Source organism: Zootoca vivipara, chromosome 10 (genome assembly GCF_963506605.1).
Source record: "Zootoca vivipara chromosome 10, rZooViv1.1, whole genome shotgun sequence".
Taxonomy (NCBI): Eukaryota; Metazoa; Chordata; class Lepidosauria; order Squamata; family Lacertidae; genus Zootoca; species Zootoca vivipara.
Genome location: NC_083285.1, coordinates 25107810 through 25132251, shown reverse-complemented (window position 1 = coordinate 25132251; position 24442 = coordinate 25107810). Strand labels below are relative to the sequence as shown.

General features: G+C 46.1%; 1 protein-coding gene across 4 annotated transcripts in view; it reads right to left on the bottom strand.

The window, feature by feature from the left end:
* Positions 1 to 24442, bottom strand: part of SLC16A7 (solute carrier family 16 member 7) — a 120761-nt gene that overhangs the window by 77723 nt on the left and 18596 nt on the right. The window contains exon 1 of one of the 4 annotated variants that reach the window (XM_035126571.2): positions 21959 to 22340. The exons of 1 other annotated variant lie outside the window; for it this stretch is intronic. The gene's annotated coding sequence lies outside the window, so the exon portion shown is untranslated. Of the gene's footprint in view, positions 1 to 15654; positions 16132 to 21958; positions 22341 to 24442 lie in introns of those variants that run through there. 2 more of the 4 variants (XM_035126572.2, XM_035126573.2) reach the window with 2 other exon arrangements.

Below are 24442 nucleotides of genomic sequence, written 5' to 3'. Positions count from 1 at the left end.
CATATATGATGGATATGATACCAGAGATCCTCCTTCGTGGGCAGCTGTTGCCATTACATGTTCCCCACTCCCTTATCATATAGCAGTAAAAAGGGCATTCTGCTTTTATAACACCCCCAGTTTGGTTTTCAAACTGTAATGCTACTTTACTACTGTGAGCCTACATTCCAATGGAATCTTACCACCAGGGGAAATGGATTAACAGGACAGGACTAGTTTTTAAGGGGAATTCCTAACAGGCTCGGTCTTGTAGCCTAGGTACTGGCACAAACTTGGGCTTAGAAGCGCAGTGCAGAATGAAGTGTCCTCGCTAACCAGTCCGAGTCATCTGGGGACAGAGAAAGAAGGGAAGATTCCAACTGCACCCTGCCTGCTTCTGTGCATCCAGGATCGCTGTTTAGAAGCAACAGTGATTTATACTCCCTAGTGTGTACATGCAAAGTTATGCTGGGCAAAGACAAGAGCAGTTTTTCGAGACAGGATCTGTGTGTGCAGAAGCATAGCTTCCGAAATGATTGCAGCCTGCTTGGTGTGGCCTCTGGCTTTCCTCGGGATCTCTGTATCAGAAGAGAGAAGAGATCCATCCATGGCATGTATGCTGCAGTTGAGAGATCAGGGTCTCTTGGCAACTTCAAGACCCCACTTATTTGGGGCCCAGCTGGAAGCTTTTAAGACATCCAGTAGTTACAGAATCCATTTCTGAGCATGGAAATGTCATGGAAAATCTTTCCCTTGAACTTGGGTGGTGAGTGCAACAGAGGCTTGCAAACCTGGGTGAAGAAAACAACAACCTTGCAATAGAAACTAAAGGAGTGTCTTGATTGAGAAAGAATCCCTTTCTCAGTCTCTCATTATTTTTTTCAAAAAAGAGGGGGGAAAAGGATGCAACTGTCACTGAACAAAGAACTTTTTAATGAATTATTTGCATAGCTCCAACACATACAGTTGAAGATTTATTAGCTTAGATAACAGCGGCATGCCAGAATTAAGTAATAATAAGACAGGGGTACCAGAATTATTTAATGGTTGCATGCTTGACTGTGTTAAGTAGGACAAAGGTTAAAGCTTAAATGGTAGAGAACATTTTATTTTTCCAGTGTTATGTGATCATAAGATAAATCTCCTTAGGGCATCCAGTATAATTATTATGATTATAAAAGCACAGAATTGTCAGGGTGGAGAGGACTATATAAGGAAATCATGTCAGAAATAACACAAAATCACAGCACAGAGCTCAGCGGGCTCCTCTGTTTACAACAATGGACGCATTCCTTAACAGTGTTCATTCGTGGAAGTCATTCCCAAGCCCTATTTATGCAAAGTCCTGCTTACCACCTACTAGATACTTAACCTTTGCCCCATATTAAACAAGTGGTACCAGGGATGTTATTCCAGCATAATGACCCTGAATTTAACAGGAATCCAGATAGCAAGCCACCACATATTATCAAAACAACACGCCACGGGCCTCTGCAACAGACCTTTAACCCACCCACCCCACTATCCTGAAAGTACTGCAAACCATTGACCTGCAAGCTTGACAACATCCCCAAATACTGTCAGAGAGAAGCCCATAAGCTTGCATCACAGAGGGCCAGGTATTTTGAGAGGTAAGGCAGAAGGTGTCAGAATCTGCTGTTTCGAGTCAAAACCAATTCATAACAATACGCAGCATCTCTTGTCAACCAAAAAGCTCATCATGTTACCCAGACATTGGCTGTGTCCTGGCTGAAGTTTTAGATGACAGGTGATAGTCAATAAGAAGGGAGTTTCAATCAACCAATCAGAATGAATTCAATGGAGGCTACAGTGTAAGTCCTGGACTGAACTCACAGGTGGGTGAGAAATAAAGCAGAAAGACGGACAGACAGTCATGAAACAGAAATCTTAGAATATATGTATCTTGCTCAGAGTGTCTTCTACCTTTCGGGGTATGGCTTATATTCCTTGAATGCTTAAAAATCCTGCTACGGCTTATTTTATGGCTACGTCTTATTTTTTGGGGAGAAACAGGGTATATATTGAGATCTCTTTTTAGTGGTGTCTCCAATGACCTGCTGCTCAGTGGAATCAGCTACTGGGTCTGACTTACCGTAGCTCAGCACTACAAGTCTTCTGAATGCTAGACTTTGAACGTTCAGTCAGTGAACTGTTTCCGTTCATTCATTCATCATCATTATTATTTTTTAAAAAATCTTGATTAAACAAAAAGGTCCCACAATGAGCACAGCAGCAGATCTTAAATTTTGTTTTTGTTTTTTAGCAGTCAAAAAACTTGTAAATTGTTTCTGCACAATTACTTTCAAAAACCGTAAGCAGCAGGCACCATTTTAAAAGAAGCTTTCCCCTTCTATGACATACATCGGGGGACATTTCTTCAAAGCTAGTGCCTGATGTGATGTGCCCCTGCATCATCTAAAAACAAAGAAAGCCTTTTTCTTCGTCAGACTTATTGTTTTATTCAGATGAAAAATTGGGTGGATAAAACGGATCAAGAAACTGACTGAATTAAATTTATGGATTTAATCCAACTAAAGGACAAAGGAAGAACCAACAATAACAGAGAGAGAGAGAGAGAGAGAGAGAGAGAGAGAGAGAGAGAGAGAGAGAGAGAGAGAGATGAATATTTGGATCTGATTTGAGATTTATGGGGGTTTCCATTGCAATGTGTTAGTTTAGACTATTTGCAGATGTCACGCTCCCTATTAATCACCTGGTTAATCTAACTGTTAAACCATTGTTTGGCAATCAAACACAAAAGCACAATCTCTTATCTAGCCCTTATCCACTATGCTACTACACCAGCCAGGCATTTGCAGGAATTGACTCCAAGAAAGAACCTGTGGTCTAAACCACTGAGCCTAGGACTTGCTGATCAGAAGGTGGGTGGTTCAAATCCCCACGACGGGGTGAGCTCCCGTTGCTCGGTCCCAGCTCCTGCCAACCTAGCAGTTCAAAAGCACGTCAAAGTGCAAGCAGATAAATACCAGCAGGTACCGCTCCGGCAGGAAGGCAAACGGCATTTCCGTGCACTGCTCTGGTTTCGCCAGAAGTGGCTTAGTTATGCTGGCCACACAACCTGGAAAAACTGTCTGTGGATAAACGTCGGCTCCCTTGGCCAGTAAAGCTAGATGAGCGCCGCAACCCCAGAGTTGTTCACGACTGGACATAACTGTCAGGGGTCCTTTACCTTTACCTTTTTAAAGGACCATATGAATTAAGCTATTTGAAAATTTTCTCTTCTCAGGGTCGTGGCTTCGAGCCCCAAGCTGGGCAAAAACATTCCTGCATTTCAGGGGTTGGACTAGATGACCCTTGTGGTCCCTTCCAACTCTACAATTCTATTACTCTTCTCGTACCAAGGTGCTTCACTATTTCTTTTGTCTCCTTGCCTCCACTTTTGTCCCTTTATGCTTCTAAGAAAAGTCACGCCAGCAGACATGTTCCCTGACACAAAAGGCTCACTCATCCTTAGGCTGCAGAGAGAGAGACAAAGACATTTGAAATAAGGCCGTTTCTTTTCTGGATAGTGAACAGTTTCTGGGGGCTTCCTTCCAGGCAAGAAAGTAGACAGTCCATTTCTCCCCACAGCAGGATCCAAATAAACACGGTTGCAGGTGAGGAAACAAATAGATGGATTCTCTCCTGGCAGAGTCAAAAGAGCAAAACTGTCTCACCCTTGGTGGTAAGAGTTCAGCAAAACACAAGAAGTTCCGTCCTCAGCGGGGCGCATCTCAAGAATTCAAGTCCACCCTTTTAGCAAAACAAACAGTTCCTTTCTCTGGAAGTTGTTAGAGACGGGAGGAAGGGGAAGCCACAAAAGGTTAATGAACTTGGCAGGAGTCAACTAACACAATTGAAATTACCCACTGAAGTAGTGAGAATTGTGAAACCAAGAATCCCAGCTGGCTAGTTCCAGAAAACAGAGTTCTCTTACATCTGAAGAACTACTTGTGGGAAATCCACCCATCCCATCATTTGATCTTGCGCAAGGCTTTGTATAGTCTTAACCCTGGAAATAAGGCAGGGTCTCATCTCCTGTTTCTGTGTTAACTGACACAGAAATGATGAGTATGGGTATGGTTCAGCATTCATCCTCCTTTACTTAATATAGGCCTCCCTACGACAGGCCCCTTCAGAAGACTGAAAAGAAGAGTTTGGGGCCATGCTTGTTTTGTGCACTTTAAAACCAGTGAGCATAATCCAACAGGAAGCTAGATTCCTGTTCATGGGACAACCCACAATGTGACATCGAAAACAGGCAGTGTGTTCCAAGGGATGCATCACATTCAGCCCTAACACTATTGAACTAGTTCTCCCATGTCTACACCAGGAGTAAGAAGAGTTTATGCTTGCTGTTCCTACTTTGCTGTTATTATTTAATAGGACTGGGCAATACCTGGTTTTCAACACTGTAATAGATCACTACCTAAATATCGTGATATACTGGCATATCATGATGTCTCAAATAAGGATGGAGCTATGTAGAGGCATTGGTTGGCTGCATGGTTTTTCCCGCATTGTGATTTTTGCATAGCACACACACACACACACACACACACACACACACACACACACACCATGATTCACAATATATTGGCAGGTCAAAAATTATGAAACTGAATGGCCTCGGTCCAGTATACCTGAAGGAGCGTCTCCACCCCCATCGTTCCGCCCGGACACTCAGTTCCAGCACCGAGGGCCTTCTGGCGGTTCCCTCGTTGCGAGAAGCCAAGTTGCAGGGAACCAGGCAGAGGGCCTTCTTGGTAGTGGCACCCGCCCTGTGGAACACCCTCCCATCAGATGCCAAAGAGAGAAACAGCTACCAGATTTTTAGAAGACATCTGAAGGCAGCCCTGTTTAGGGAGGCTTTTAATGTTTAATAGATTACTGTATTTATTTTTCTGTTGGAAGCCGCCCAGAGTGGTTGGGGAAACCCAGCCAGATGGGCGGGGTATAAATAATAAATTATATTATCATCATCATCATCATCATCAAAATATAGACTTCAAACTGGTTTTGGATAATATATCAATTGCACAAAACCTTTGCCCTAATTATTACTAATATTGTTTATTATTGTTACTCCATGCTTGGTACAACAGTAAGACATTAAAAACTAAATTATTCTGAACCTAGGAATTGGAGGACCAGAACCAAATGATGTCCAACAGCTTTGAACACAAAACACCATTCCTGGTCTTTCTAAACTCTCTATCAGCTGTATAATTTGGGGCAGGGCGGTCATTTTGCTGCTGCTATTGTTTAAAAAAAGCATCTTAAAAAGCATCTTAAAAAGCAGAGACATCACTTTGCCGACAAAGGTCCGTATAGTTAAAGCTATGGTTTTCCCAGTAGTGATGTATGGAAGTGAGAGCTGGACCATAAAGAAGGCTGATCGTCGAAGAATTGATGCTTTTGAATTATGGTGCTGGAGGAGACTCTTGAGAGTCCCATGGACTGCTAGAAGATCAAACCTATCCATTCTTAAGGAAATCAGCCCTGAGTGCTCCCTGGAAGGACAGATCGTGAAGCTGAGGCTCCAATACTTTGGCCACCTCATGAGAAGAGAAGAATCCTTGGAAAAGACCCTGATGTTGGGAAAGATTGAGGGCACTAGGAGAAGGGGACGACAGAGGACAAGATGGTTGGACAGTGTTCTCGAAGCTACGAACATGAGTTTGACCAAACTGCGGGAGGCAGTGCAAGACAGGAGTGCCTGGCGTGCTATGGTCCATGGGGTCACGAAGAGTCGGACACGACTAAACGACTAAACAACAACAACAATTGTTAAAAAGCTGGGAGATAGGAACCCTTACCAATCCACAGCAAGTCACCCAGGGATATATCAGTAATGTCACCCTCTGCCCAACCCGTTTTATGTAGAAGTGTGTTCTTCTACACACTGATAAATTCTCCTTTTTTTAACCACTAAGTAAGATTACAGACAGGGCAAAAACCTCCATCTCCTCGCACAAACATTTACTTAGCTCATTTCCCCCTGTAAAACATTCAGTGTGTAAACTTTTTAAAGGGGTAAAAGGATTTAAAAGAAATCCGCTGAATATTTGGCCAGTGATTCTTCCAGTGGTGTTGCTGAAATGTTGCGAGAGTATTAAGCAAGGCTTTGGAACTGCAATAGATCCTGGGTTCACCTTCTGCCGATAACTTGTCTCCTTTCAGTCAACTTAAGAGCTCCAGACTGTGCTTTAAGGATTCCCACATGAATCAGCTGATGATATTTCCCAACACTGCAAATATTTCCAATGAGCCTGCTTTACTAGAAATGGTACAAAGAACATTTCTTTATTACTTAATAGAAAACTAGGAGTGATATTCCCCTTCAGTACTACAATCCATACCCAGAAGCAATTCCCACTGAGTTCAATTACACCCAGGTAAATGTGCACAGGATACCAGCCCTCAGGTGTGATCTGAGTCAGGCTTAATTTGAAAGAAAGTTCCTTGGGAACCAGCCATGACGGCCATGTTCCACCTACATTGTCAGAGGCTCTGAATAGTTGCTGCGAATTACAGGATGTTAGAGTGCTGTTTCCCACAGAGTGCATGTTTCCCACAGCAATCTAGTTGGCCACTGTGAGAACATGGTGCTAAACTAGGAGGGCCTTTGGCCTGCTCCAGCAGCCTCTTCTTATGTCCAACACTTTATGGGGCTGTGGGTGAAAGACATACCTTCCAACATTTTTCTGATGAAAATAGGGACGTCCCATTCCACAATGATAATTTTACTATTTATACCCAGCTTACTGCGTTGCCCAACCACTTGGGGCAGCTTCCAACATATATAAAAACATAATAAAACATTAAACATTTTTTTAAAAAACCTTCCCTTTACAGGATTAGGGGACCCAGGTGGCGCTGTGGGTTAAACCACAGAGTCTAGGGCTTGCTGACCAGAAGGTCGGCGGTTCGAATCCCTGCAACGGGGTGAGCTCCCGTTGCTCGGTCCCAGCTCCTGCCCACCTAGCAGTTCGAAAGCACATCAAAGTGCAGGTAGATAAATAGGGACCGCTCTGATGGGAAGGTAAACGGCGTTTCCGTGCGCTGCTCTGGTTCGCCAGAAGCAGCTTTGTCATGCTGGCCACATGACCCGGAAGCTGTCTGCGAACAAACGCCGGCTCCCTCGGCCTATAGAGCGAGATGAGCGCCGCAACCCCAGAGTCGGACACGACTGGACCTTATGGTCAGGGGCCCCTTTACCTTTATACAGGATTACTTTCGAACAGCTCGGGGGTCAGATAACTCCATACCCTCCAACATTTCTCCAATGAAAATAGGGACATCCTAAGGAAAAGTGAGACATTCCAGGATCAAATCAGAAACTGAGGTGGCTTCTCTAAATCAGGGGTGTCCCTGGAAAATAGGGAAACTTGGAGGGTCTGGAAATATCTCTGCTCTCATAGTAGTGGAGACTCTAAAATGTGGCATTGAGTAGTTTAGGTGGCCTTCTTCTTTAACATGTTAACTACTTTATTTAGATTTGACATAAATGTTCCTTTTAATCAGCAGAAGTGAAGCAACAACCTGCATTTCACCTCGCAAATCTGATGAGGCTAACTAAAAGATGCCAGCCAAACTTGCTATTCTCTGCAGTGTGACAGTTGTCTTTGGGTTCTTATAAGAGCACCAGGTGTGCGGCAGGTACAGTTGCGGCTGCAAAGGAACCACCATGAGCTTAGAGTGAACGGTGCTGGGAGCCTTGCTGGTATTGACTGCATTAAGGAGTTCCTCATAAAGGACCCAAGCGCAGCTGAGAAGCAGTTTGGTTTTAAACCACTTCCTCAAATTGCAGGTGTCTGCAGAGGGGGAAATGTATCGCACAGAGGAAATGGTTTCAGTCCAGACCACTTCCTCCAAACAGACTTAACAAGGAATCCCTGTAAAGAGCTGACTGGCAGTTACCACAAGCCCCTCTGAAGGCATGCCCTTTGAAAGCTGTGCCATCAAGAGGTTACTGCGACCACCGATCAGGGGTTACATCAAACTCCTCTGAGCTTTAACAAGCGCCAGTCACCGGACATCATTATGACATCAGGTAACTGACATGGGAGGGTGGGAAAAAGAGGGACCCTACTCCCTACCTGTCCTAGAGCTTTGGTGCTGTTGATCTAGGGAAGTGTTTTTCAAAGCAATGAATTAGACAACTTTTTCCCACACAAAAAAACCTGTTTCACTTTCCCTATCTATTTGTGCTCAGCATTCATCCTCACCTTGTGCAGGGGATGTTCTTCCCTCTTCTTGCCATTCCCTATTGTCTTTCTCCTTTCATAAATTTCTGCTCTCCCCCTCCCACCCCCTTCATTAATGTGCTCATTCATTCGTTCATTCTTTCATTCAGGTTGACAGTGGAGTGAAATGGCTAGTGCCACCATTTCTAAAGTGCTAAGAGTCAGCTTTTAGACAACTTCCTAAGGGACTGGCAGAAGGAACAGAGGAGGGAAACGAGGACAGGAAATCAACTAGGATACAAGCTGTGCTGTGTTCATTTGCATGGAACAGAGTGACACCCGAACTGATTTATGGCAACGATTAGAATAATAATAGATACCTCCTATTTGACCTTTTTTCATAAATGAAGTTCAAAATACTTTATGAGAAGAGATTAATATTATATGGGGGAGAAAACTGCCGTAAGAAACTTGTGATGAGCAGAGCAAAGTACCCAGCCCATTAGAAAGGTGGGGTGAATAAGGAATATGTCACCTGCGTTTATCCTCTGGATTCATCTCTAGGACTAACAACAATTTCAAATCACTCATCAAACAAAATGCAGAATCCTATTGTTTAGTTGTTTAGTGAATAAATTTGCTTTTCAAGGATGCGGCATTTTAGATAGACACAAAGTGAAAATATATAACGTAACACATATTTCAGTGTCGTTAGCTACAGAAATGCATCCAAGCTTTCTCAATTACTCCACTTGTTAGCAGCACACACACAAATTATCCCCAGTAGACGTTTAACCTAGATCTGACTAGGAAAACTATTGGATATATTTGTGTTAAATAAATACATTAAAAGTCTTAAACAATTGCTTTGCAGGCCAATCACAGTAAGCCTGGGGTTGCTGAGGTAGGGGCATGGGAAGCAATAAACAACATTGCAACCTTTGCGGGGAGGGGTCAAACTGGCTACTTTATTGATTACAGATGTAAGTAGCCTTTGGCTATGGCACTGGCTATGCCAGCTTGGTTGCTGGCTGATTATTTCCATCAGGGTCAGTCCTGGGTTAAGGATCCCCATATGATGCACATAAAATATGGATGACCCCTCCAGGATGCCAATTGAGGGGTTCCATGGCCCGTTAGCCCCTTTCTGGGCATATGGACAGAATCCTTCTCCTTGGACTCCATAACCAGGGTGCCCTTATACTTTGATCCTGAGGAGAGGGGGGCATAGCTCCTTCACGCACCCCTAATTAGACTAAGGATGCAACCCAATGCCTTTTCCCACCATGAAGTTGCGGCAATTGCTGCGAAGCAGGTAAAACCTCTAAACAGGCCCATTTGTTCCGCAGGCAAATTCCTCCCCGGCCGCAAATATGGCAACTGAGTCACTCCTCAACAAGGTCATAAACACATACACCACCTGCTTACCTTCAAGGGGAGCCAAATTTATACAGAGTGGGAGGATGGGGTGTCCAATGGGGACTGTTGGAAGGTGATGCAGCTGGCTTTTATAATTTGGAGATGTGGACCTGGGTGGAAACGGACTTTCCCAGATCCATCTCCAAATTCCCACTCCACTGGACTCTGTTTGGTCAATTTAATGTCAAAAGAACTGGGGCCGATGACATTGGGCAGCCAATAGCATGGGAAACTTTTCTCGCCCTTGCCCATAAGTTGCCCACAGCTGCACCAGGAGGAAACTGCCGCCGCTGTCAAGAATGATCTTTCTGTTTCTGTTTTCTATTAGTATTCCAAAACATACAAATAAATCAATAACCCTCAAAACCTATGGGTATCTCCATCCTCTTCCTCCTTCTCCTCCTCCTCCCAGACTATTGTAGAACTTACAATATGAAGATAAATTTGTACCTAGAAATTATGCTTGTAAGCAACAGTTCAAATAGCAGCTTCTAATTTCTCAAACAGGTTCAACGGGGAAACAATTCATTTCTTGTTTACTGTGATTCCTGACATCATTTGAACAACACCAAAAGAACGGCCAAAAGTACATGCTGTTTTACCAGTCATACCAGAATTATTTTTATCAGCTACAGAGTTATTGGTGCTGTCAGACTAACTAAACATCCCCATAAATCTTTCAATTAGATAACTATTAACAAATGGTCAAAAGATTGTTTTTAAAAAAACAAAAATGGTAGACATAAATTGAAAATTCATGACTTCCCTTTTGTTATGGTTTGTTTTTAAAAAAAATTTCCAAACCATGAATGTTTGACCAAAAATCCACTGACATAAACCGAAACATTTCAATTCACTTCAATGTGAACTGAATTGAACCAGGTGTTTGGGTAGATAAATCAGATTACTACATACAGTCAAATCTAAATCTGGCACATGACAAAATTGTCAAAATAATTAGGTTATGGCTCAAAATTTAGGTACAGAATCAAACACAGCAGAACATAAGTAGTTTGATTCTATAATGACTATGTGTAATATCCATTCAGCTAACACCAAAAGGCAAAAAAAAGAGAATTTTACTTTTAACCCAGAGCTGTGTTATTGAGATTCGCCACTCTCTGAATGCCATATTTCTGAATGCAATATTTTTAAAAGTACATACATGCACTTATTAGCATAGATCATGGATATGAAGTCTGAGAAGAAAAGGGATGGAATAATTATGTAGAGATTTTGTACACTAGTGACTCAATCCTTGCATAAAGAGAACATATTGGTAGTCCATACAACTACAGTATTTGGAAAACGATGGTGACCACTTTCTCCACGCTTTCTTGGCACAAAAAGAAATTCAATGGGACTGCCTGCTCCACAGCACAGTAGTCAAGCATCGCCAGTGTATGGCTTTGCTAGGTCTTTCAGAATCCATGGAAAGGGAGCCCTGAAGTCCACTATTGACCACTGCAGGAAAAGCCTGAAGCAGCAGGGAAACAATGTAGGATGTTCCAGCCCCTACTAGATGGAACTGGGCACTTTCCACATGAGACTGAGCACCTGAATGAGTTCCACATGCCTTAAAGCAGAAAAAGAGCAATGCAGTCACATCCTGATACAGTGACATCTGGACCCAGCTCTCCAAAGCTGTATATGAGGCCCAAGGAACACTTGGAAAGCTACTTCAATGGCTAGCTTCCTTTGCCATTTGGGTGCTTTGCAAATGAAGTAGGAAAATGCATGCAAAAGCAGTGCACCGAAAGATACTTGATGGAGGCCAAATTATTATGAAGTTCAAGATGTTTGATGCAACATACTTTGTCCTTTCTGCTACCTACATGTTGCACAATAGAGGATGGGTGATAATGGCTAGCTTCTTGGAAATGCTCAAGTATGCTGAGCCACTGACCAAATGAGATTCAGTCAGATGCATTCGGGTCGGGCAATTCTCTTTCTAAAGTACAGTACCCAGCATGGTGACCTTTCTTGGGTGGTTACAGGTAGGTAGTCATGTTGGCCTGATGTAGTCGAAACAAAGTACAGTGGTGCCTCGACTTACAAATTTATGTAGGTCGGAAAATTTGTAAGTCGGAAAACGCCATTAGAAACGGGATTTCCCATAAGAATGCATTGGGAACGGAAAAATTCGTAAGTCGAAGCAACCCCATCTAAAAATTCGTAAGTCGAAAAAAACCCTGTCCACGGTTTCCGTTCGGATGCCGAGAAATTCGTAAGTCGAGGTACCACTGTAATAAAATTCCTTCCAGTAGCACCTTAGAGACCATCTAAGTTTGTCATTGGTATGAGCTTTCGTGCAGTAATAAGAAAAGGTCAGGAATGCATACTTGGTTGGTAACCTGCAGCAGCGTTTTTAGCTAGATAAATAAGAAAGAGTTTGCAGGGAAACAAAGCCTTTATATGAAGAGTGATTTTTGTCTAAACTGCAAAAACAATTGGCTGGATGTGGTGACCTGAAAGGTTAACAAGGCAGCTCAACAAGAACAACCCAAGGGATCCAATTCACACAACAGGATAGGGGGTGGGAGTGGACAGAGAAGGTCTAATATTCTTCACATTCTTCTTGCCAGCATTAACCTTGTTGAAGAAAGAAAAAATGTCGGACTTATGACCAATATCAAACACCAGACCTAGGTTTTAGAACTAAAAGATTCATTTCCAATTTCAAGCACAATGCCTACTTATGGGCAAAACATTGTGTGCTTATCAATTTATTTAGACCTTTCACTGAGATTGGTGCCATTTGATAATTCCAAATTCCACTAAACATTAGTGTTCAGATTTAGAAGTTGGTGTCTTCCCCTCCTTTGGGCTCCTATGTGGTCTGGCAGAAAATCATTGAACATAAACGTTACTCTTTCTGCTTCAAAGCTTTTTTTGAAACGAGAACACGGCAATAGGTAACAATAAACTTGTTGGGGGGGGGCTTTTAAAAATAATCACAATAATCTCAGAACAGAAACTTTGGACCACAATGTGCCCTCGTCCCAAAGTTAATGCGAGGCATTTGACTCTTGCATTGTTGACTGCCTGCCTGCCAGCACTTGACATTAAAAGAAGTTTCTAAGCAGCCGCTAAGGTGTTATGCAATTCATGTTGCTATAAACAGTCACCCGAAATAAATTTAAAATCTACCATTATGGAAAAGCAGATATTACTCTCTCAATCTGCCTAATGCTTTTGTTGTGCATGTTTCTGTCCATCCAATTTGCATGGCACTTTTATCACGAGGCAATATTTTCACGAGCAAAACTGTTAAGAGCCCCCTGCTGCAGAAAAATCTCTGGAATAGAGTACTCTGTGCTCAAGCTTGTAATGACACCAGCTGAGGACGATGTGCAGTCCTCTAAACACTTTTATCTCCCCAGCTCTCAATCCTGATCTTCGTCCACTTTCCTGAACAAACCACAGAGACTTACTCTCAAGCAAGCATGGACGGGTTCAAACTGCATGCCTCAACATACAGCTCTATTCCTTTCTAACCAACAAGCCGGCAGAAAAAGGTCTTCAGCAGACGGAGTTCAATGAAATCAAGCACTTTTTTGAGTACTAAAGCAACACTTTCTTGCCTGCATCTCCACTTATGTGCAGAGCTGTTTACAGCCGTGGCACGAACGTGAACTTCTAACTGCACCTGCAGGGCACGAGATCAGGGAATATTAAGGAGCTTTCTGAGCACACCTGGGCTTTGTACCTGGGTTTGCGCAGGAATCAGAGCTCGTAGTTATCCCTGAATAAGTTCACTGTCATCCCTATGTAATGCACACATTTTACACCTCGTATGTATTTTTGAACCTTATTGTCACTGGTATTCCTTGCTTCTGTACTATACGAGAAATTGCAGTTGCATATTGAATTGTCACTGGAAGTCTGTTCCTTGCTTTGTTGTGTAGAAAAGGGGGGCTGCTTACTTTGAAATACAAGAAGGCCATCGTGCAGTTTGTCTGCTCTTTGTGGGATGTAGCAGCTGCTCCCAAGAAGACAGCCAAGCAGTAAATCTATTTGACCAACCACCCCGCACACCATTGCACACACCACTGCCTCGCTGCTTGGCCTCACACTTCTATTGAGAAAACACACTGCACCACTGAGTTTGATGTGTGAGCGCCGTCCCCTTTGCTATCCCAGCTGTTCTTGAATGATAGCATGAAAGAGCTTTCCCTCCTGAGTGTCAACACTCTGACCTTATGTGCTCCAAGTAACATACAGGCTTCTTCAAGTGCCAAGCAAGCCTCCTATGCTAAGACTCCCTTTTAGCAGGCTATGTTGCTTCGTTAAGACACAGCAGTTAGCTGCACTTCAGACTGCACCAGAAAATTCGGGGATAGGGACATACATCCTATTTCTGTAGCATCAGAACCACACAGCTGGGCTAGCTTTTACCAGTCCTACACTGCATAACCACTAGGGAAGGAAAAGTTCAATTTTGTTTGCATTCTAATGAAAAACTACTTATTCCACATTTCTCAAACCAATATGCAAACCAAAACCCAGCTGTGCTTTGAAATTCGCACTTCTCTGAAATTTGTGGTGTAGTTCTCCAAACAGAACCCATTGTGCTAGCAGAACTACTTTTTTTGATACCACCCATCGAATTCAGGTCAGAACCATAGCTTCTGATGAGCCAGATGTATTTCTAGAGGAAGCCCAGGAACTGCTTTAGTTAGTGTAGTTCCTTTTACTTAACGAAAATATATGGAAGGTGGACAGAAAGCAGTGCAGGGGGCCTCCACATGCCATAGGGCAGTAAACTGTCACTCCCTCTGTACATTGGAGACCTCCTAGCTGTTGGAATGAAGCCTACAATAGCCCTATCTGTGCTTATCGATTCCGAATTGCTAAAGCCACTCTAGATGACGTAATTTGCCAGCTGTAATGCTGCATTCTCCTCTCTGCCTAATCTTGGAATGGAACTTTCTGGTTTGCCTTCAACTACGCATACATTTCTTATCTTCTTCTTTCTTATCCCTAGACTAAATATTTAGTAGCCCTCTGTAAGACACCTCACCACCAATTCTCACTTTTGAGTTAGGAAAGGAGCCATCACTGGCGACACTAATGATTTCACTGTCTTTGACACACATTCCTATTCCTCTGGAAAATGAGAAGAAAAAGAGACAAGGGAGAGAGAGGAAAGATGAACATAACATAAGGAGATGGTGGAGGAGATACAAGACGGACAAGAGGGTGGGATAAGCAATGGCCCCCTCAATAGCTGCACATGCTCATTTCAAAGTCTACGCACAGGTATAGTTTGCCTAGCTGCTTAACCCAACATAAGCCTGCTATATGGCCTACTATAAAATAGGATGAGCTTCACGGGAAAGCCCCTATGATACAAAGCTTATCTTCCAGGAACAGAGATAATAAAGGCAGGAGAAGGAAAAGACAACACCGTGTTTTTACGAAGTGATACAGTACAATAAAGCAATGACGAGAGGACTGACAGGAGCCTCACAAACAGAAGCACAAATGTTACTTTTCAAAATATTGATACTCAGCTGGAATACTTGCTGTCATGTACACACACTAGCCATTTGTGGCACATTGAAAGTCTAAAGGAAAAAGGAAAAACCATTTCCCTTCCATATATAAACGCTTTTCTATATGATCCCCTGGAAGTGATTCTTATTTGCCTCAATGGTTGGCCAAGTAGCCTTCTATTATAAGCAGCTTGTTTCATCTTATTACGGTCTCCTACAATTCCACTGATACTACATATTTGATATTTTCCTCCAGGGCTGGGCTGTGCCCACCAGTACATGCTTGTGCATGTAAATGGGAGTCTTAAAAAGGAATATTAAAACATAGTCACTCAGAGGTAAATATCACTGACTTCAATGGAATTTACTTTCACATATGTGTTGTTAGGACTGAAATCCTAATGTCCAAAACATACACATGGCTGTGCTTTATCACTATCACACACAAGCTATTCTCTACGATTTACAAAATTTGCCACATTTGAAACTGCACCCAAAACAAAGAGCTAAAATTTGACTGGATCAATGCTGCTCAACACGGCACGTACCTTCTCCTTCAGTTCCGGAATGAGAACTTGCAGGAACACATGCAAACATAATGGGACAGGTAAAATGTGAGAATGTCCACCCCCACTCCATTCTTACTTTAATGTTCCATTAGTACCTTAGGCAATTGTCAGCATTTGGCATCTCGCTAAAGCTTCGTTTCTTGTGAGCTTACAACTGTAGCCTGCGAGTTTCCAAACTGTTGGGCAGAGAGCCCAAGTGCACTTGCATAAGAGTTTAGGTGCAGCCTTTGGAGACAACCCAAAAGGCCTTTTGCTCAAGAGAACTATATCATGGTTATTTCCCTGGGACTGTTGCGTCCCAGGACACAACATGGATTAGAAAAAAAGATTGTACATGTATAGCACAGCACTGGCCCTGAAAGCTCACATTTTTTTTTTCTTTTCTTTTTTAAGGGCAAGGTAGGCAGCAATTCAATAGCAAAAAAGATTTGTCATTTATGGACATGGTGACTTATGTATGTACCGTGTTTCCCCCTTTTTAAGGCGTAGTCATAAAATAAGCCATAGCAGCATTTCTAAGCATTTGAGAAATATAAGCCGTAACCCGAAAATAAGCCATAGTGATAGGCGCTGTGCGGAAGAGAGCACTGAGCTCCCCGAGTCAGCAGCAGCAACGCCGGCCGCAGCAGTGTTTGCTGAGTCCTTTCTTGCTTTTGGGACTTGGTTACTGTGCTGGCTTGGGATGGTGTGTGTGCAATTGCTGTTGCTGCTTCGTGTTTTTCAGCCAGATTCTCTGGGTTCTAAGCACTTTCCCCCGTTTGTTTGTGAAGCAGCACTCGGCTGCAGCCCTTGCCTCTCCCGGCGGCTGCATGAATGCTCGATCCCCAGGAGGCTGCAGTTGATCGCTATCTCCTTTTCCATTTCTTTTGTCTTTGAGCACCCGGCCCCACCCCCTCTCCCCTTCGTGGAATGAAGAACGGAGTTTTAGAAGCATTTCCTCATTATAAAAAAAGGTCAGGAACTTTTACTTTAACCTCAAAAATGGGATATTTCCTCTCTCTAAAAACAACTCTGACCTGAACACCAATAAAACGGGGGTAGATCACTTCCAGTTTATAAATCCGCAAGTAGATCGCAGTCTCCTGGAAGTTGGGCTCTATACTTTGGCTGATTGCAAGCCTTTGCATCTTTAAAAAACAAAAACCATGCGCTTCTCAGTCTTAATTTTCCTTTAATTCACCCCCCTATACCCTCCTCCAACCATTGCCTCCTTCCATTCCTTACCCCCCTCCCTCTCTCCCCACTTCCCTCACTCCTGTGCGATCTCATTTAGTCATATACTTGCTTTTTCTGTTGTGTTGTCTATTTTATATTTAATATTATTACCCTTTATGATGTTACTTTTTCCCTTGCGATAATTATTATTTTTTATCTTTAACTTTCCTTTCCATATTTTTCCATATATAACTCAACACTTTCCCATTCCTTCTTAACTCTTTGGATAGAGTGCCCCCCCCTATTATTGTTGTTAATTTTACAATTCCTGGATTTTTTATGCTACAGGGCTATGGGGCTTCACTATTTGACCCCCCCCCCCAGGTTGGGATTTTTAAAATAGTTCTGTGGGTCCCAGGGCGCAGAATCACCCCCGATCCTTTCCTTTGTCTAAACAGACCTCTTCCCCCCTGACTTTGGAAGGCTGTGCTTCAAGGGTGATACCAGGGGTTTTTTAAGACCTGCGCCTCTTAAGGATTGTTACGGTCCATAACTTCCATTGCTTTCTACAGGGTTGGGGGTTTAAAGCACTGCCACCCCACCCCACCCTGCAGGCGCTCGGAACTGGCAGCGCCAACAACGCGCCCAGCAGCGCGCAGAAGAGAGCACCGAGCGTCCTGAGCCAGTGGGTCCCAGTTGTACCAGCACTTTAAAAAAAAAAAGACACCCCCTGAAAATAAGCCACTGGGTGTTTTTTTGAGGGAAAAAAGTTATAAGACGGTGTCTTAAAAAAGGGGAAACACGGTAGGTGTGGGTTTTTTGCGTCTTTTTTAATTGATTTTTTAATTTAAAAATGTATAAAGAATAAAAGTTACTCCTTAAGATTCGTCTAACACACATAGCATGCTAAATAACCAATTTGTAAATTAATCACTGTGAAGCAAAAGTCTGCAATGGCACATTCTTCTCCCCACATTTGAGTGCCTCTCTGCAAATCTGTTTTGGAATGTGGGGCTCAGAACACAGGAAACTCCAGGTGTGTGGACATCTATGCAGAGTCCATAATGCTCTACCTATTGTTGCACTGTGGGTTAAACCACTGAGCCTAGGGCAGGCCCGGCTCTAGGGGTAGTCTCGGTGGCGCGGGGCGCCAGGGCTGGCAGGAGGGCGCTGCGCGGCAAAGCCGCATGGAAGCCGTGCTGTGCGCTGCGCCCGCCCACCAGGGCGGGGGCGCCCGACCGGCTTGAGACGGCCCTGGCCTAGGGCTTGCCAGAATCGACTCTAAGTAAGAACCTGTAGTCTGAACTACTGAGCCTAGGGCTTGCTGATCAGAAGGTGGGCGGTTCAAATCCCCGTGACGGGGTGAGCTCCTGTTGCTTTGTCCCAGCTCCTGCCAATCTAGCAGTTCAAAAGCACGTCAAAGTGCAAGCAGATAAAAAGGTACCACTCCAGCGGGAAGGTAAATTCTGTTTCCGTGTGCTGCTCTGATTCGCCAGAAGTGGCTTTGTCATGCTGGCCACATGACCCGGAAGTTGTACGCCGGCTCCCTCGGCCAATAATGTGAGATGAGCGCCACAACCCCAGAGCCGTCCATGACTGGACCTAATGGTCAGGGGTCCCTTTACCTTTACTTAGTAGTAGCAGTAGCAGGGGGGCAAAAATTGCACTGGCTGTGGAGGCCACTGCATACATGGTTGTAGAACTGCAGAACTTGACTCCCCACCCCTAACAAGCTTTTCTTGGCATTTTCTCCACTAAAATGCATGACAAATGTGACAGGTCTTATTTTTAAGGATGTTTTCTATTCATTACCTTTATCATATGAAGCTTTCATGGATCATTAGACCATCTATCCTAGTATGAGCTACTTTGTCTGGTGACAAGGGTCACAGCCAGAGTTCTTTCACAAGTTTGCCAAATGGAGTTATTTAACAAGAGATGCCCTTGATTGTTAACTCAAGGGCTGCAACAAATTCAGATTTTTCTTTTAGAAGATCAGCCGACCTTTACCAAACAGACTAGATCACCTGTGTCTCTCCAATGTTAATTATATCATCCTTTTGTATTTTGCTGTGCATGGTTATGGTGCATTGTATGATTTTATTTCTGATCAAGTTCAATGGATACCAGGACCATTCAGCCCTTGAGGCTGCCCAAGGAATCAGGTGAGATTCATCAGCAGGTTTCACTAGAGGGTCTACTACAGGCAGGGCCAGACCTACTATTAGACAGTGTGAGGAAGCTGCCTCAGGAGGCAAATGCTGGGATGCTGCAGCAAGGTGTTAAGAGGAAAGAGCTCCATGTGATCTGCCTTGTGCCCCTAAGCTAGCCTGTTGTCTCAGGTTCAGCAAAGGATGCTGTCCATCACCACTGCTGAAGATGCAACAGCCAATCTGGAAGAATGGGAATGACTTCTCGTCCTCTGCCTCAGACAGCAAGATGACTTGGGACTCTTCTGACTGCAGGGATGGGGAACCTATGGCCCTGCAGATGTCACTGGACTCCAGCTCCCATCAGCCCCAGCCAGGATGACCAATGGCCAGGAATAATGGAGAGTGGAGTCTAATGGCATCTTAATGCACCGCTTATTGGCCATGGGTCCTGACGTAAAACAATGCAATTCAGATGGTTTTGAGAAAACATTTTCTGCTCCAAATACCATATCTATGTTGCTGTTTCTTTAAAGCCACTGTCTCAGAAACCATTCTGCTTAAATAAATGATTTCCTTATCAATAGCTCTTCTATTAAGGTTGTGTGGTTTAAGTTTGAGGAAAGGAAAAAGTGAAGTTGAAATGGAACTGGCTAAACTGGTTTGGTTAAATATTTCTATATTCAGAGCAAGATTGACCGCCCCCCACCCACCCAGTCCTGCCCAACTACTATATGATGCAATGCTTGTTTTTCATACTTTTGGAACAAAGCACTTCATTCACCTAGAAGTAGGCTCTAGTCCTGGAAAGGTTAAGTAACAATAAATGTATCACGTTTTTAAGGTGTCCTTAGACTCTTACTGGAGTCGACTCCTAAGGCCACCACTATACGGAGCCTTACATATAAGTCCCAGCAGCAAAGCCACTATGCTGTCCGTCCGCTATAAGCCAAGGCCTTTCTGACCTTGCAAATGAAATGAATTGAGGATCACACGCCTGTGACAAAACCCACCATCCTACGTTAGATTCCACCTTTATAGCTTGATCTATTTACTCAGAAGCAAGCCCCCTCCAGATCCGTGGAACCGATTTCCCTCCCCCCCCCCCAAAAAAAGCGTGCGTCCTTGGACAGCTCCGGAGCTCTGCAGGGCGCGAAACGGGAACTGCTCGGCAAGGTCAAACTGCCCTGCGGAGGCACCAGCAATGAATGAGGAGGCTGCATCTGCGAGGAGCCTGGCGTGCCCTTCTCCGGCGTGCGGGCCGACGGCGGTGCCAGCAGCTGCTGTGCCGCACTCCACGTGGCCTGGCGCCCGCCAGAGCCAACCGGCTGCAGCTTGCCGGCCAAGCCCCCTCTCTCGTGACGTCCGCATCGCTCCCTTCGCCGACGGATCGAATTCTCGCTTCCTCCATCCCCCTCGCAACCCTTTCTGGCAGCCGCGCGCGCGCCTCCCATTGGCCGCCGCCGAGGTGGGGCCATGGAAACCAGGAGACGCGCTGCGCAAAGGAAAGTCATCCACGCGCGCCCCAGCCCGCCTCTGACGCGCCGCTTCCCCGCCCATCGCGAAGAGCATCATCCGACTCCAGGCGCCTGACACTTGGAGGATTTGACTAGCAAGAAGCAGGGAGGGAGGGGGTAGAGAAAGAAAATCCAGCCCCACGCAGACCTGCCTGCCCAGAAATACACCGCCTGATCCTAGCCACCCCGAGTCCCCTCGCAGGGCGGAGGCGGAGGCAAGGGCCGCGCTGGGCAATGAGCTCCAGAAGGAGACCCGCGCGCGCACGCGAGCGATGCCGCCGCCCCCGCCTTAGCCACCTCCTCCTGCTGCGGCAGCGCAGACACAAAGGCGCACCACCGACGTAGCGGCACGCGTTTTGCCTACCTACCCACCCATCAACCCGTAGCTCTTGCAAGCCACGGTGCCCGGTCCAGGCAAGCAGTTCCTTCCTTCTCCACCGTGCCACCCACCCCACTCAAAATGGCTCCTTTGGGTTGGGGGGGGGGAAATAAAGAAGAGCCCCTCTCCGAAAAGCACCAGAGCTGCAGGCGTGCGTTTTCTGCTAGCTAAAGGACTAGAGGGACTGGAACCGGGGAGCAACGTGATTGGGGGGGGGGGGGGTCGGTTGTGTTCGGGCGCGCACCCGCAACGTGGTGCAGGGGTGCCAACTTGAATAAAATGTTGTTGAGGGCCCTCAGGTAAGCCCCAGGCCACATGACGGCGCGGCGCGCGCGCGCATCATGGCAATGCCCATCCACTTTGGGAGCGGCCTCTCCAATAAATTATGTTGGCTCCTATGTTTTCGGGTGGGTGGGGGCTTGCGTGGGAGTGACTCTAATACCGTTGTCCGGATGGGCATCTGTCACTCGGGTCTACGTGGGTGAGTGCCATTGCTCGCTCGCTCTCCACGGGGTACATCTCTGGAGGTCACTGATCGGACGGGGACAGGCAGGGAGGCGAGCTCCGACCGCGCTCCCCATCCATCTGTCCCTAAGGCCGGCGGCGGCCAAGCCAATTCTCATCAACGGGTGGGGGGGGGTGGGAAGACATCGTGTTCTGCTTGCAACTCAGCGCTGCTCCTTTGACGGCGGACGCCGTTCATAGTGTGGCTCTCCCGCCCACCCCGCGCCCCTCGCGCCTGCTCTGCCCGCTTCCCCCGTGTGTGGTGCATCATCGACAGTGTGATCCACTCGTACTTGGGCACCTCGCATACCCAAAGCCAACGCAATCGCGGCGGCGGCAGCAGCAGCAGCAGACCAGGCGCTCTTCTCGTTGCTTAAGCGACACCATTCCTACACAGTCAGCAACACACTCGGGCGGCAGAAGCAGGGACATTCAAACACGAAGCGGCGGAGACAACGGGGCTGGAACAGGCGGCGGCCAGCCTGCAGCCCCCTTCTGCCTAGAAACCCGGCCGCCCTGCCCATCTATTTTGTTAATTAAAAAAAAAAGATGAACTGGATGGGTCCGTTTTACTTTACCTGGCTTGGTCTCCCTCTCTGTGTGTGTCTAGTTTGGGTGGGCTGGTCCTAATCTTCCAGCTGCCGCCGCCGCCGGTTCCTGCTCGCTGCCACTGGCTGAATGGGGCGATATTTATTTATTTCCCCATGACGTGGCCTGCAGAGGCCGCCGCGAAAGAAAAGAGGCGGCACGGAAGACGCGGGGCCTTTTGTGCGCCGCGGCCGCCTCGGGCTGGAGTCGCTCGGAGGCCGCGCGCGGGCTGAGGAAGAAAGAGGAGGAGGCTCGCCGTCCCTCTCCGCGACCTGCCCCTGCCCGCTTTTTGTTGCCGCGCCGAGGGGGACTGGTGTCAAGGGCAGCCGGGGAGGCTCGACGAGGAGCCGCCGCCGCCTTCGCCAAGTGGGGCGGAGGCTGCCGGGCGGCGGGGAGGCGCCTGGTGCCTGAGCCGCAGCATCTCCAAGGCTCCCGGCGGCGGGAGAGGAGAAGGGGCAAGGCGAGGAGGACGCGGCTGGCAAGGCAGGGCCCGGCGGCACGCCAGCGGCCGAGTGGGGCCGATCCATGAGCGCGCCTAAGGACACTGAGCTACGCCTTGAATGGTTTGGGTGTGGGTATTTGGGGGGCACACAAATTGCCCCATAACTAGATCAGGATCGTAGGGACGGGATGTGGGGGGCAGCCATTTGGCCACGCCCTGGATCCTCGGCCACGCATCCAGGCAGGGGTGCTAACTTGAATTAAATATTGGGGTGGGGCAGGGTTTGCAGGGAAGCCTTTGACTGGACTTAACCGTCCAGGGGTCCTTTACCTTTAGCTTACCCCACATGACAGGGCACACACGCCCACTATTTGAATGACAATGGCCATCAACTTGGGGGAGGGGTGCATGGGTGTAGCCAGGATTTTTAAAATTTATTTGTTTGTTTGAATTTATATACTGCCCTATACCCAGAGGTCTCAGGGTAGTTCACAGAAAAGATCACAATATATACAAATAAAATAAGAACAAACAAACACACACACACACACACACAGAGCCACATTTTAAAAGGGTATAGGCAGGGCCGTCTCAAGCATGTTGGGCGCTGTGGTGCAGAAATCGCTCCAGCGCCCCCGCCCTGGTGGGCGGGCACAACGCCTTCCTGCCGGCCCCGCACCACCCAACCTACCCCTAGAGCCAGCCCTGAGTATAGGATGTCAATCAGGTCAACCAAAGGCCTGGTTAAAAGAATGTTTTTGCCTGGTGCCTAAAGGTGTAGCCTATAATGAAGATGCCAGGCGAGCTTTCCTGGGGAAAGCATTCTACAGACGGGGAGCCACTGCAGAGAAGGCCCGTTCTCCTGTCGCCACCCTCCAGACCTCTTGAGGAGGCACATGAAGGAGGGCCTCAGAAGATGATCTCAAGGTCTGGGTAGGTTCACATGGGAAGAGGCAGCCCTTGAGGTATTACGGGTGTGTACCTTGAGGTACAAGGGCACGACAGAGGACGAGATGGTTGGACAGTGTTCTTGAAGCTACGAACATGAGTTTGACCAAACTGCGGGAGGCAGTGGAAGACAGGAGTGCCTGGCGTGCTATGGTCCATGGGGTCACGAAGAGTCCGACACGACTAAACGACTAAACAACAACACCTTGAGTTATTGTTAGGGAGCAGAACCGAATTATCTGCAATGTGATTGGTCAGTTAAGTATTTTTTTATTTACTTGATTGGGGGTGGCAGCTGCCTCCCCTGCCCACGGAGGTCCAGCACTCAAATATGTTTTTTGGGGGGGCTACCTCGGCCCCTAGGAGTTGGCTCCTGTGCCTCCAAGTGGCATCAGGCGCAAATGCCCCATTGAAGTGAATGGTAGTGCCCACTACCACCAGTACAAAGTGTAGCAGCTGAGCAGCACCAACCAGTGATTTCCTCTTCTTTCCTCCCTGGGGCACCCTTATTCTGGACACCCAAGTCAGGGAGAATTGGTTCCATGGTGCTCCCTTTTGGAGAGATCAAAGACAGCTGCTTTGGCCTCCTTGCTCACTGGCACGGGAAGAGCATCCCACCTCATTCCCTACTACTACAGCACAACAAAACTGTGTAAACACCCTGCAAGCAAAGCAGGATGAGAGCAGTCTTATAACTACCCCATAAACTAATCAGAAGAAAAGATCAATAAAGACCAGCAAATCAGGGTGAATGCTAAATAAACAGGTGGTCTGGAGGAGCCCTCAGAGCTGTTTCCCCTCCTTTTCTCCTTTATCTCAAACCCATGTGGAATGGATTGGACGTTTTGTTTGAAAATAGTTCTCTGCTTTCCATTCACAGTGACACAGTCCCAGGGATACCTGTTAATAGTTGGGAATGCACATTACATATTATTATTATTGATTGATTTATAGCCCACCTTTTTCCTTTACAGAACTCAAAGCAGCTTACAGATAAAAACAAGAATCGCTTAAAAACAGAAATAAACAATAATTTAATAAACAATGAAACAGTAGAATTGAAACTATATACATATATAAAATC